This window comes from Carcharodon carcharias, chromosome 5 (genome assembly GCF_017639515.1).
Source record: "Carcharodon carcharias isolate sCarCar2 chromosome 5, sCarCar2.pri, whole genome shotgun sequence".
In the NCBI taxonomy this organism is placed as follows: Eukaryota; Metazoa; Chordata; class Chondrichthyes; order Lamniformes; family Lamnidae; genus Carcharodon; species Carcharodon carcharias.
The window spans coordinates 118052482-118064885 of NC_054471.1; the positions used below are offsets into that span (position 1 = coordinate 118052482).

The 12404-nt window shown below is 45.7% G+C and overlaps 1 long non-coding RNA gene across 2 annotated transcripts in view; it reads left to right on the forward strand.

Moving 5' to 3' along the window:
* The window catches only part of LOC121278455, a 79916-nt gene extending 68421 nt beyond the window's left edge, over positions 1–11495 (forward strand). Inside the window, exons 4-5 of one of the 2 annotated variants that reach the window (XR_005943151.1) lie at positions 7699–7765; positions 11317–11495. This is a non-coding gene — a long non-coding RNA (uncharacterized LOC121278455). Of the gene's footprint in view, positions 1–7698; positions 7766–10495; positions 10578–11316 lie in introns of those variants that run through there. The other variant, XR_005943150.1, reaches the window with a different exon arrangement.
* Positions 11496–12404: the final 909 nt, after the last annotated feature.

The window sequence follows — 12404 nt, forward strand, 5'->3', positions numbered from 1 at the left end:
GGTGCTGGACTTCTCCATGCTCATTCACGTTAGTTCAACTGAACATGTTCATTCTGAATGTTACCATCATAGTTCAAAGGTCAGATCAGATTCTTGAGAAGAGTCGGCTTCAGAGAAATTATACAAACATACATCTGTTTTGCCAATTAGGAGCAGAATTAGTGCTCCCAGTGCAGAATTTCACATGATAGGAGCAATTATCAGGAATTTGAGCACAGAGGTTTGCTTGTTCCACATGATTTTTTATCCATTTGAATGAAGTTACTTTGCTCCATCCCTGAAGTCTTCATGGATGTACTTCCCACAAAGCTTTCAAAATCCACTCCATTGCTTTTGTGTTTAAATAATATCAGACTTATTGAGCTATATTTGGCATGGAGGTGATAGGTGGGGTGGTATGGAGGGAACTCAGATAGTTGTGCATTGAGATGCCACACAGACTCTGTCCTGTCTTCGAGCGAGATTCCGAGAATTGGTTGCCACAGCAATCGGCAACCCAATCCATGGAGGCAGGTAGCCACTTAAGAGCTGTTTTGAATACCTGCCATCATTTACAGAACATGCCATCATTTCTCCATCTTGAACTGCACCCTCACTGAGTCTGGAAGTTGGCATTACTTGCAGATAGATTCCCGGTGGCAGGAGTATGTAGTTTTCTCCTACTGGCCCAATGAATGAGATGCAAGTATGAAAAGGCTGCAGTCACAGCAGAAACCATTCTTGCAGAGGGATTCTGGCCCTAACAATTGTGTGTCATCTTTGATTTTAAATTTTCAGCAGGCTCCTGAGAGAGCACAAGAACAGAAAAAGGAGCAGTAGTAGGCCATGTTGTCCGTTGAGCCTGTTCTGCCGTTTACTATGGTCATGGCTGATCTTGGGCTTCAACACCACTTCCCCACCAACTCCCTATATCCCTTGAGAGACCAAAAATCTGCCCATCCTAGCATCCATAACTCTCTGGGATAGAACATTCCAAAGATTCACAATTCTTTGAGTGAAGAAATTTCTCCTCATCTCAGTCCTAAATGATCGCCCCCTTATCCTGACACTATGCTTCTGCATTTAAGATTCTCCGAACAGCAGAAACAATTTCTCAGCCTCTACCCTACCAAACTTCTTAAGAATCTTGTATGTTTCAATTAAGTTACCTCTCATTCTTCTAAATTCCAGACAGCATAGGCCCAATTTACTCAGCCTCTTATCATAGGTTAATCCTACCTTCCCAGGGGCCCATCTAGCGAACATTTATTGTACTGCCTACATTGCAAATATACCCTTCTTTAAATATGGAAACCAAAACTGCACACTGTTCCAGATGTGGTCTCAATAAAGCCTGTAATTTGTAACAAGACTTCATTATTCCTGTACTGCAATCTCTTTGGAACCAAAGCCAACATGCCATTTGCCTTCCTAATTGCTTGCTCTACCTGCAAGCTAACTTTCTGAGTTCTTAGTGTGAGCACATCAAGTATCTCTTAACATCAACATTACAAGTTTCACATCTTTTATAAGCTATTCTTTTCTATTCCTACGGTTAAAGTTACGAAGTTCACAACTGCCCACATTATACTCCACGTGCCACCATCTTGCCCAATCAATTAACCTGTTTATGTCCCTTTGCAGCCTTCCTGTGTCCTCCCCACATTGCCATCCAGCTGTGTATCATGAACAAACTTAGATTCATTATTCTGCCTCTTCATCTAAGTTGCTAATATAGACTATAAATAGCTGAAGCTCCAGCACTAATCCTTACAAATTTCCATGATTCACAGCCTGCCAACTTGAAAATGCCCCATGTATGTCCGCTCTTTACTTCCTGTCCGTTAGCCAATCCTCTTTCCATGATAATATATTGCCCGCAACTCCATGAGCCCTTATCTTGCTATTTACCTTTTGTGTGACAACTTTATTGAATGCCTGTGGGAAATCTGCAAAGAATTTTTATACATCTTTATGGATGATGTGCCGGGCATCACTAAAGTTCTGGCAGATGTCCATTATCTTATTAAGTATTCACCTTATTATGGAGAGATGAAACAGAGGATGTTGGATGTGAAGAGGGGAAAGTGGAAAATTAGAAAAAGGAGTGAACATCATTGACGTCTTCACAAGAATGGTTGGCGCCAGCCAAGTGTGCAAGTCTTATTTATTAATAGGTTATTTCAAAGTGAAGTTATGAAGTCAAATTTGTGCTCAGTATATTGATCACACTCATTATTTAATAGGACAAACATTCTGAAATTGGGGCCTGATTTTTACCCTTGGCGGGCATGGGTGATCAGCGGGTCCGGGACCAGCCAGGAAACAGACATGAGCCCGTGATCAGCCCACAACCGCAATTTCATGCTGGGGGCTGGCCGATTAATACATGCCCAGCATGAAACGCAGCTTCTCATTGGTCGGGAAGGGCTGGACAGGGTGGGGGCGAGGGCCTGTCGGGTGTCGGGTCCAATGGTGACCTGGCAGGCTGTTTAAAAACAGCACAGGCATCTCTGTGAAGGCTTCTTGAGCGGTCTGTAGAGTGAAGCTATGGCCTCAGCAATGGAAGGAGGTGCCAGGCGGGAGGGCAGGTCAGATGGGTACTTGGCCCCCTGGGTGAGTCCCTCGCGGTCTTCCTGGAGGAGGCGGCTGCCAGAGGGACACCCTCATCCCCAGAGATGGAAGGGGGAGACCATCGCACCTAACAAAAAGAGTTTGGGAGGAGGTGGCAGCGCAGGTCAGCAGCCACAATGTTGTGCGGCGCATGTGGGTACAGTGCCACAAAAGAATCAATGACCTGCTGCATTCAGCAAGGGTGAGTACCGTGTGAGAATGGATCAGTGTGGTGAAGTGTTAAGGGCTGCCACCCCCCCATGGAGCTCAGGGGTGCTAGAGTCTGAGTGCCAACTGTCAATGATGCTGGAGCTGGCCAAGGGGGTGACCCCTGGCTGCTTGGACTGAGTGCCTTGCAGCTTGAAGGCCACGACTCGGATGTGCCCTGCCATGTCCTCCTCAGGTGGGGATGGCCAGGCTGCAATGGTGCTGCAGGTAGAGAGTGGACTAATCAATGCTCCTCTGTCCTTTCAGGAGAAGACATCCCATAACAACATTGAAAGGTCACAGATAGGCAGAGGCCCCACCAAACCTCCAAATCCTGACCAGATTTGAGCAGGACGTCTTGGAGCTAGAGAAGCACCATGCACCTTGTTCAGCCAGTCATGGAGAGGCGGTGTGTCAGACGAAGGTAACAGTGTAATGCACAGAGATGAGAGTTTCTGGTGGTGCAAACATTCTTGTGTAGTCTCTTCATTGATGGAAGCCTCAAACCTGGAGTCCCCATTGATCATTGAAAGATGATGGCACCATGATTTAGATCTCCATTGTCTCAACAGGGTGCCTGGCATGCACAGTGACAGTGTGATGACTTAAACTAATGACATGTCCTTGCTCTCCCTTAGATTCGCCAGCAGGCTTTCCTTTCGGAAGACTCCAAAGAGCCACCCCTGATGCCAGAGCACCACCATCACACCTGCATCACACCCACTCTCTGAACCAGGCACCAGTACAGATACTAGTACCTCGGTGGGCGTTAGATCTTCGGCCTGAATGTCGGTGCACAGTGGTGAAGGCACTTCACATTCGTTTGAGGTGCAGACGGAGTGCCCAGGGCATCGGCAGTCGGAGAACTGCTGGAGACCAGGATGATGCAGAGTCAAAGGCAGATGATGAGCCTCTGTAGTTGTCCATTAGGCGGCAGAAGCTGGATGTCCAGCAGGATGTGCGAGAGTATCCATGAAAGTATACGTGCCATGGTCTCTTTTGAGGAGGAGGCCATGTGGAGCATAAGCACTGCGTTGAACTTCATGGCCTAGTGCACTGCCTCCTCCATTGATAGAGTAGTGACTCTCATGGAGAGGCAGTGCCAGGAACAGAATCAGGGGTGCCTAGGGTTGCACTCAGACTTGCAAGCCCTCACACAGGCACTGAGCTCAGGTGCTCAGTACCAGTGTGGGAGATGGATGAGGCACCCAGTGTCCCAGCTACGTGCTCGTCCATCAATGGTGAGCAGGGAGGTCCAGAGAGAACACACATTGGTGCACAAGCTGTTTATTGTCTCTGCAGGCTCCTCTCAGGGCAATCTAGATGATGCCAGTGACCATGGCATCTGATGAGGCTGCAATGACTGGGGAGATGCCAGCTATTGCACTGGCCACTCTGTCCCAGGCAGGAGGAGCATAGGCTCCACTGGCCAGAGGATGACTGCCAAGGTCATCAATGACAGCAGAGTCAGCAGGCTGTCTCCAATGCCACTGCCAGTGAAGGACGGGATGGGGGGCACCAAGACGTAGCACTTGTAAACGTAAGTTTAAGGCACCATGAGCACAAGGTGAGGTGAGAGTGACTGCCCTTGACATCAAGGCAGCATTTGACTGAGTGCGGCATCAAGGAGCCCTAGCAAAACTGGAGTCAATGGGAATCGGGGGTGGGGGGGAAACTCTCTGCTGGTTGGAGTCATACCTAGCACAAAGGAAGGTGGTTGTGGTTGTTGGAGGTCAGTCATCTCAGCTCCAGGACATCACTGCAGGAGTTCCTCAGGGTAGTGTCCTCGGCCCAACCATCTTCAGCTGCTTCATCAATGACCTTCCTTCCATCATAAGGTCAAAAGTGGGGATGTTCGCTGATGATTGCACAATGTTCAGCACCATTCATGACTCCCTAGATACTGAAGCAGTCCCTGTCCAAATGCAGCAAGATCTGGACAATATCCAGGCTTGGGCTGACAAATGGCAAGGAACATTCACTCCACACAAGTGACAGACAATGACCATCTCCAACAACAGAGAATCCATCCATTGCCCCTTGACATTCAATGGCATTACCATCACTGAATCCCCCATGATTAACATCCTGGGGGTTACCATTGACCAGAAACCGAACTGGACTAGCCATATAAATACAGTGGCTACAAGAGCAGCTCAGAGGCTAGGAATAATGTGACAAGTAACCCACCTCCTGACTCCCCAAAGCCTGTCTACCATCTACAAGGCACAAGTCAGCAGTGTGATGGAATATTCTTCACTTGCAGGATGAGTGCAGCTCCCACAACACTCAAGAAGCTCGACACCATCCAGGACAAAGCAGCCCTCTTGATTCACACCACATCCACAAACATTCATTCCCTCCACCACCGACACGCAGTAACAGTAGTGTGTACCATCTACAAGACGTACTGCAGGAATTCACCAAGGCTCCTTAGACAGCACTTTCCAAACCCACAACCACTACCATCTAGAAGGACAAGGGCAGCAGATAAATGGGAACGCCACCGCCTGGAAGCTCCCCTCTAAGTCACTCACCATCCTGACTTGAAAATATATCGCTGTCCCTTCACTGTTGCTGGGCCAAAATCCTGGAACTCCCTTCTGAACAACACTGTGGGTGTACTCACACCACCTGGGCTGCAGTGGTTCAAGAAGGCAGCTCACCATCATTTTCTCAACGGCAACTAGGGATGGGCAATAAATGCTGGCCCAGCCAGCGAAGCCCACATCCCTTGAATGAATTTTAAAAAAAGATGTGCTGGTCACGGGTGATCTTCTGTTCTGCAATGTTTTGTTTAAGTTTACGGTTTGAAAATGAACTCCAGAGATGGACATGTTAATTTCTTTCAACTGTGAAAAGTACATAAATTTTGTTTTTGCCGTAATGGCCTAAGTATGCTTCACCTTTTTTTTTCAGGAGCAGGGTATGCCAGTATGTAATGCTGGACGTGAGTGCCTCTAAACTTTATTGCACAGCCACTAAGTGGACTTTGGGTTCAAATGAAAGGTTCATTTCAGACATCAGGGATGGAGGTGGCAGCCCAGGGTTGAGGTGGAAGCAGATCTTTAGCAGCCTAGCTGAAGGAGCATTGGATCAAGGCATCCCTGATGTCCCTGTCTCCCTGAAGGATCCAGAGGTCTGCTCCAATGCCCTCAGTGTTCTCCTCACCTCATGCTCTTCTTCTGACTCACTACTGGATTCATCCTCTGTGGCCTGTGGAGCTGCCTCAAGATCCTCTTCTGCCAATGGGTCCCCTCTTGCCAGTGCCAGATTGTTGAAAGCACAGCATGCAATCTCTGTCAGTGATGCCCGCTCTGGGGGGTATTGTAGTGCTTCCTCTGAACGGTCCAGGCATTGGAAGTGCATCTAGAGAAGACCTATGGTCCTCTCTATCGCTGCCTTGTGGAGGCGTGGCTCCTATTATAACGCTGCTCTGCCTCTGTTCTACGGTTGTGGAGTGGCGTCATAAGCTGCATCTTCGACTGATAGCCCTTGTCACCCAGCAGCCATCCATCCAGTTGGGCTGGAGCACCGAATAGTCTTGGCACCTGGGAGTGTCTAAGGATATAAGTGTCATAGGAGCTGCCAGGGTACCATGCACAGACTTGCAGGATCTGCGTCGTCTAGTCACACACTATCTGCAGGTTTATGGAGTGGAAGCCCTCCCTGTTGATGAAGGCACCGGGCTCACCCGCTGGTGCCTTGATGGCCACATGTGTGCGGTCGATTGCACCCTAGATGCGGTGGAAATCAGCAATCACTGCAAAGCCTTTGGCTCGCTCAGCCTAGTTGGCCTCGTCCATATGGAAATGAATAAATGTCATTACCCGCCTGAACAGAGCTTCTGTCACCAGCTTGACACAACTGTGGACAGCTGATTGGGAGACTCCACACAGATCCCCCACTGACCCCTGGAAAGAGCTGGAGGCACAGAAGTTGATGTGACCTTTAGAGCCACTGGCATGGGGTGTCCACCCACACCATTAGGGGTGACCTAAGGCCCAATCATCTCACAAATGGAGGTCACAGTCTCCCTGGAGAGCCTCCTTCGGCATTGCACCTCGGACATATTGAGGTAGCTGCATCGCTGCCTGTAAATCTTGGCAGCAGAGTAATGGCATCTTCTGCGGCCTCTTCTGCCTTGGACTTCCTGCTGGCCCTGCACCTCTTATGCCTGTGCCTCTCCTTCCACAGGTCACATCCTTGGAAACTGCATTGGGACAACTGGCCTCCTCTCCCTTCTACCCCTCTCTTCCTCCTCAGAGGAGACCACAATCCCCATTACCAGGGGAACAGAAGAATGTCTGATACCTGGAAGGGTCCACATGGTCAAAATACTCCAGGGGCCTTGGAGACACCAATGAGTCCTGAAATAAAGCCTAGAAATGCTAAGAATGAAGCTCATGACCAAAATGAAGCTGTAAGCAATCAGCAGCAAATTATCTCCTAAACTCCTCAATACTCACAATGGCAATGTTGCTGACCCTTTTTATCCTGCCTTTGGATGAGGTTTTGCAAAATCTGGGCGGCCCCCCTGCCCATTTTGCCTATGTGACTAGTGCGAAATCGCATGGGCAACATAAAATGTGGATCAATTGGCTTTTTAATGGCGTGTGCAGCTCCGACACTCATGCGCGCCTGCCAACCTGAAGATAGCGCGCGGGTGGGGTGATGTTCGGACGCTTGCCCGAAGCCATCTTGCACTATTTTACCCCCAATTAGGTCGGGTGTGCACCTGCCTGTGAGGCATAAAATTCTGCCTTGGTGTGTGAATTAAACCGAGGCAACATTCTAAGATGTGCCTATCTTCACTGTTGCTTCGAAAGTAATGGTGAATGTGCAAAATTTTTTACACTGAACTGTGCAATCAAATAACCTCAATGTTTTATAATTTAGGCAGAAGATACTCCCTTAACAGAAGACGGTCATATTGAAATCCATCTCAACAGATTGAAAAGAAATGGTAAGAAACCAGCACATGTTACTATTTTAGGACTTCCTGTACGGTCCCTAAAGGTGAAGGTGACATTCAGAAATGATTTCCTAACTTTGTCTCTATGGATTAACATTTGGTTAAAATTGTCAAATTGACCTTTGAAATAATAACATTATTCTAGTTTTATTGGCCTAGGGGAAAGCAACATGAATTGCAATGTATTAGGAAGAATAGCATAATCATTGTTGTCAACCTTTCATCGAAATCCTTTAAGCTAGACTAATTGTTCACAGGCTTTCTTCTTTTATAAAGGGCAGGCACTCCAATCCGGCAAATTATCACCTAGGTGTAGCTTGTGAAAGTCATCTCATGGAGCCATAGAAACATAGAAAATAGGAGCAGGAGTAGGCCATTTGGCCCTTCGAGCCTGCTCCACCATTCACTATGATCATGGCTGATCATCCAACTCAATAGCCTGCTCCCGCTTTCTCCCTATATCCTTTGATCCCTCTCGCCCCAAGAGCTATATCTAACTCCTTGAAAAGAAACATTGTTTTGGCCTCAACTACTTTCTGTGGTAGCAAATTACACAGTCTTATCACTCTCTGAGTGAAGAAATTTCTCCTCATCTCAGTCCTAAATGGCCTACCACGTATCCTCAGGTGGTAACCCCTGGTTTTGGATTCCCCCACCATTGGGAACATCCTTCCTGTCTAGTCCTGTTAGAATTTCATAAGTTTCTATGAGATCCCCCCTCATTCTTCTGAATTCCAGCGATTGTAATCCTAACCGACTCAATCTCTCCTCATATATCAGTTCCGCCATCCCAGGAATCAGTCTGGTAAACCTTTGCTGCACTCCCTCTATAGCAGGAACATCCTTCCTCAGATAAGGAGGCCAAAACTGCACACAATATTCCAGACGTGGTCTCACCAAGGCCATGTATAATTGCAGCAAGACATCCCTGCTCCTGTACTCGGATACTCTCGCTCTGAAGGCCAACATACCATTTGACTTCTTTACTGCCTGCTGCATCTGCATGCTTACCTTCAGCAACTGGTGTACGAGGACACCCAGGTCTCGTTGCACATTCCCCTCTCTCAGTTTATAGCCATTCAGATAATAATCTGCCTTCCTGTTTTTGCTACCAAAGTGGATAACCTCACATTTATCCACATTATACTGCATCTGCCATGCATTTGCCCACTCACTCAGCTTGTCCAAATCACACTGAAGCATCTCTGCATCCTCCTCACAGCTCACCCTCCCACCTAGCTTTATGTCAACTGCAAATTTGGAGATATTACATTTCGTTCCCTCATCTAAATCATTAATATATATTGTGAATAGCTGGGGTCCCAGCACAGATCCCTGCATTACCCCACTAGTCACTGCCCGCCATTTGGAAAAAGACCTGTTTATTCCTTCTCTTTGTTCCCTGTCTGCCAACCAGTTTTCTATCCATTTCAATACACTACCCCCAATCCCAAGCGCTTTAATTTTATATGCTAACCTCTTATGTAGGACTTTGTCGAATGCCTTCTGAAGGTCCAAAAAACCACATTCACTGGCTCCCCCTCATCAACTCTGCTAGTTACATTCTCAAAAAATTCCAGTAGATTTGTCAAGCATCATTTCCCTTTTGTAAATCCATGCTGACTCTGTCTGATTCTGCCACTGTTTTCCAAGTGCTCAGCTTTTATAATGGACTCTAGAATTTTCCCCACTACCAACGTCAGGCTGACTGGTCTATAATTCCCTGTTTTCTCTTTACCTCCCTTTTTAAATAGTGGGCCTACATTAGCTACCCTCCAATCTGTAGGAACTGTTCCAGGGTCTATAGAATCTCGGAAGGTGAGCACCAATGCATCCACTATTTCTAGGGCCGCTTCCTTAAGTACTCTTGGATGTAGATTATCAGACCCTGGTGACTTATCAGCCTTCAATCCCATCAGTTTCCCCAACACCATTTCCCTACTAATACTGATTTCTTTCGGTTCCTCCCTCTCAAAACCCTGTGTTCCCCAACATTTCTGGTATGTTATTTATGTCTTCCTTTGTGAAGACAGAACCAAAGTATGTTTTTAGTTGGTCAGCCATTTCTTTGTTCCCATTATAAATTCCCCTGCTCCTGATTGTAAGAGACCCACATTTGTCTGCACCAATCTTTTTCTCTTCACATACCTTCAGAAACTTTTACAGTCAGTTGTTATGTTCCCCGCAAGCTTACTCTCATACTCTATTTTCCCCTTCTTAATCAATCCCTTGATCCTCCTTTGCTGAATTCTAAAGTGCTCCCAATCCTCAGGTCTGTTGTTTTTTCTGGCCAATTTGTATGCCTCTTCCTTGGATCTAATACTGTCTCTAATTTCCCTTGTAAGCCATGGTTTGGCCACCTTTCCTATTTTACTTTTGCACCAGACAGGAATAAACACTTGTTGCAGTTCATCCATGTGCTCTTTGAACGTTTGCCATTGCCTACCCACCGTCATCCCTTTAAGTAACATTTCCCAATCCATCCTAACACTGTTGAGAATAGACCTTTGGTCTATAATACAACTCAGTGATATTCATTCTGAAGAAGTATGAAACCAGTAATTAGTTGAACATTAGCTTACAAGACATTTAGATGACCCAAGATTGCTGACAATATGACAAAACATGCAAAAATAAAGCAATTTTCTAAGGATTCCATGCTGTAGGAGGGCTATTATTTCCACCATCTCATCAGAGTGGATGCTACTGTTGTATTTTCAGTTGCAGGAGATTCCTCCAACAAGTTGGGATGGGGTCAATGACTAGACCACGCAATAAATGGAAGTCCTGCTGAACTGCTGTCATACAAGTGGCTGTGGAATTTCAAGCCTATTGCTTTTAACTTTCAAACATTGTACAATTCTTTTGTCAATAACATAGTGAATGCAACAACACTTTAAATAGGTTTCCTTTATTTTACACACTTCAATGCTTTATTCTTAAGTAAAATTTGTATTTGTTATTATATGCTGTGACACTGAGAGACATAGATAGTTACAGCCACCAAATCAGAACAAATTTATTAGTTTATCTATTAATAGTAATGGAAAATTTGGATGACACAAAGGATCAGCACTGAGCCTCATCATCTTCCTGATTTTCATGCATGTTCTAACTGAGCAAGGGAAATGGGAAGTGTAATAGTCGATGATGTTTGCAGATGACATTGAGCTATATGGTGAGGATTATGATAACACGACTGAGTATCTGCAGAACTGGAGAAAGGCATTGGAATACAAAGGTATGAAAATCTGTCAACCAAATACCCAGTTTATAGAATGTCAGTTTGAGCCTAGGGAAAAGAATCGGAGTGAAGGTGTAAAGATTATGCATGAAGACTTGGAGAAAGTGAGTAGCTTCAAGCACCTGTGTTCAGCAGTGGCAGAAGATGGAAGTATGGAAATGGAAATTGAATAATGGATCAGCTCTGGTTGGTGTAATTGGAAGAGGTGTTGTGGAATGTTGTGATAGAAAAGCATCAGTGAAACTTAAAGGAAGAATCTACAAGAGAGTTTTGACACTGGACTTGTTATATAATGCAGAAACTGGGACAACACCAAGAACAGAAGAACAATGACTAAGGAGATGCTGATGCTGAGATCGATGCGTGGATTGATGAGAATGGACAAAATCAGAAACAAACACGTCAGAAGATCAGGGAAGATTGTGGGAGCATCAAGAGAAGTAGCTGATAAGAATTTGTTGTGGAGAGAGAGAGGAAATGTGGTGAGGGGATTGATAGAGATGGGACTGCAGGAAGGAGAAGAGGGAGGCCTAAGACCAAATGGAAAGATGTATGGTTGGAAGAGACTTAAATGCAGTGGTATTGGAAGACAATTGGGATGATTGACAGGAGGAAATGGAGAAGGGTGATCAACCAACTAAAATGGGAGATGCCAAAAAAAGAAGTGTGGGTAGAGTGTCTCAAAACTGGTAACAATGGGACAGATTCCATGCTGGGTTTTGGATGTTGCCAGTTTTCATTAAAAAATTGGACCCGTAATTCAATGAATAGGAGACACATGAAATCAAGAGAATAAGTTCCTTTAGAATACACATTGAAGTGTTTCTATCAAGCTAGTTTCTAGCATTTATAGAACACTTTCCTGCCAAGGAGCTTAACCTGCCTTTTCTATTGCTGCTAACAAAACCAGCAGTGTGTGAAAACTGGACATTTTATTAAGCGGGCCATGCAAGAATTTTAAGTCCTATTAAATGAGTGAAAACAAATTGACATATTGGGTGTATCTGCTGGCTTTTTTGACATGATTGCTTTAAATCTCCCCTGCACAGTATATCACTATCACAACCTATATCTAGGCTTGTACTTTATTAGCCTGCACAGGGCATCACTATCAAGACTTCTGTTTTTTTAACTTGCACAAAGTTATTGGTTTTATTAGCCATTGGGGTTGGGTTAGGTGTTCCTTTGTGATTGGGCAGTTGGGGCTGGGTCGGGCATACCAGGCTGAGCTAAGTTGGGTGGGATCAAGGGTCACTAAGCCACTTGAGTGCCAAACGCACCAAGTGGATAACTACTCAGCATGTTACCACACCGAAGCAGCAACTCCCAAATCATGCCGGTAAGTGTTTTCACTCATTTAATAAGACTTAAGATTCTTGCATGACC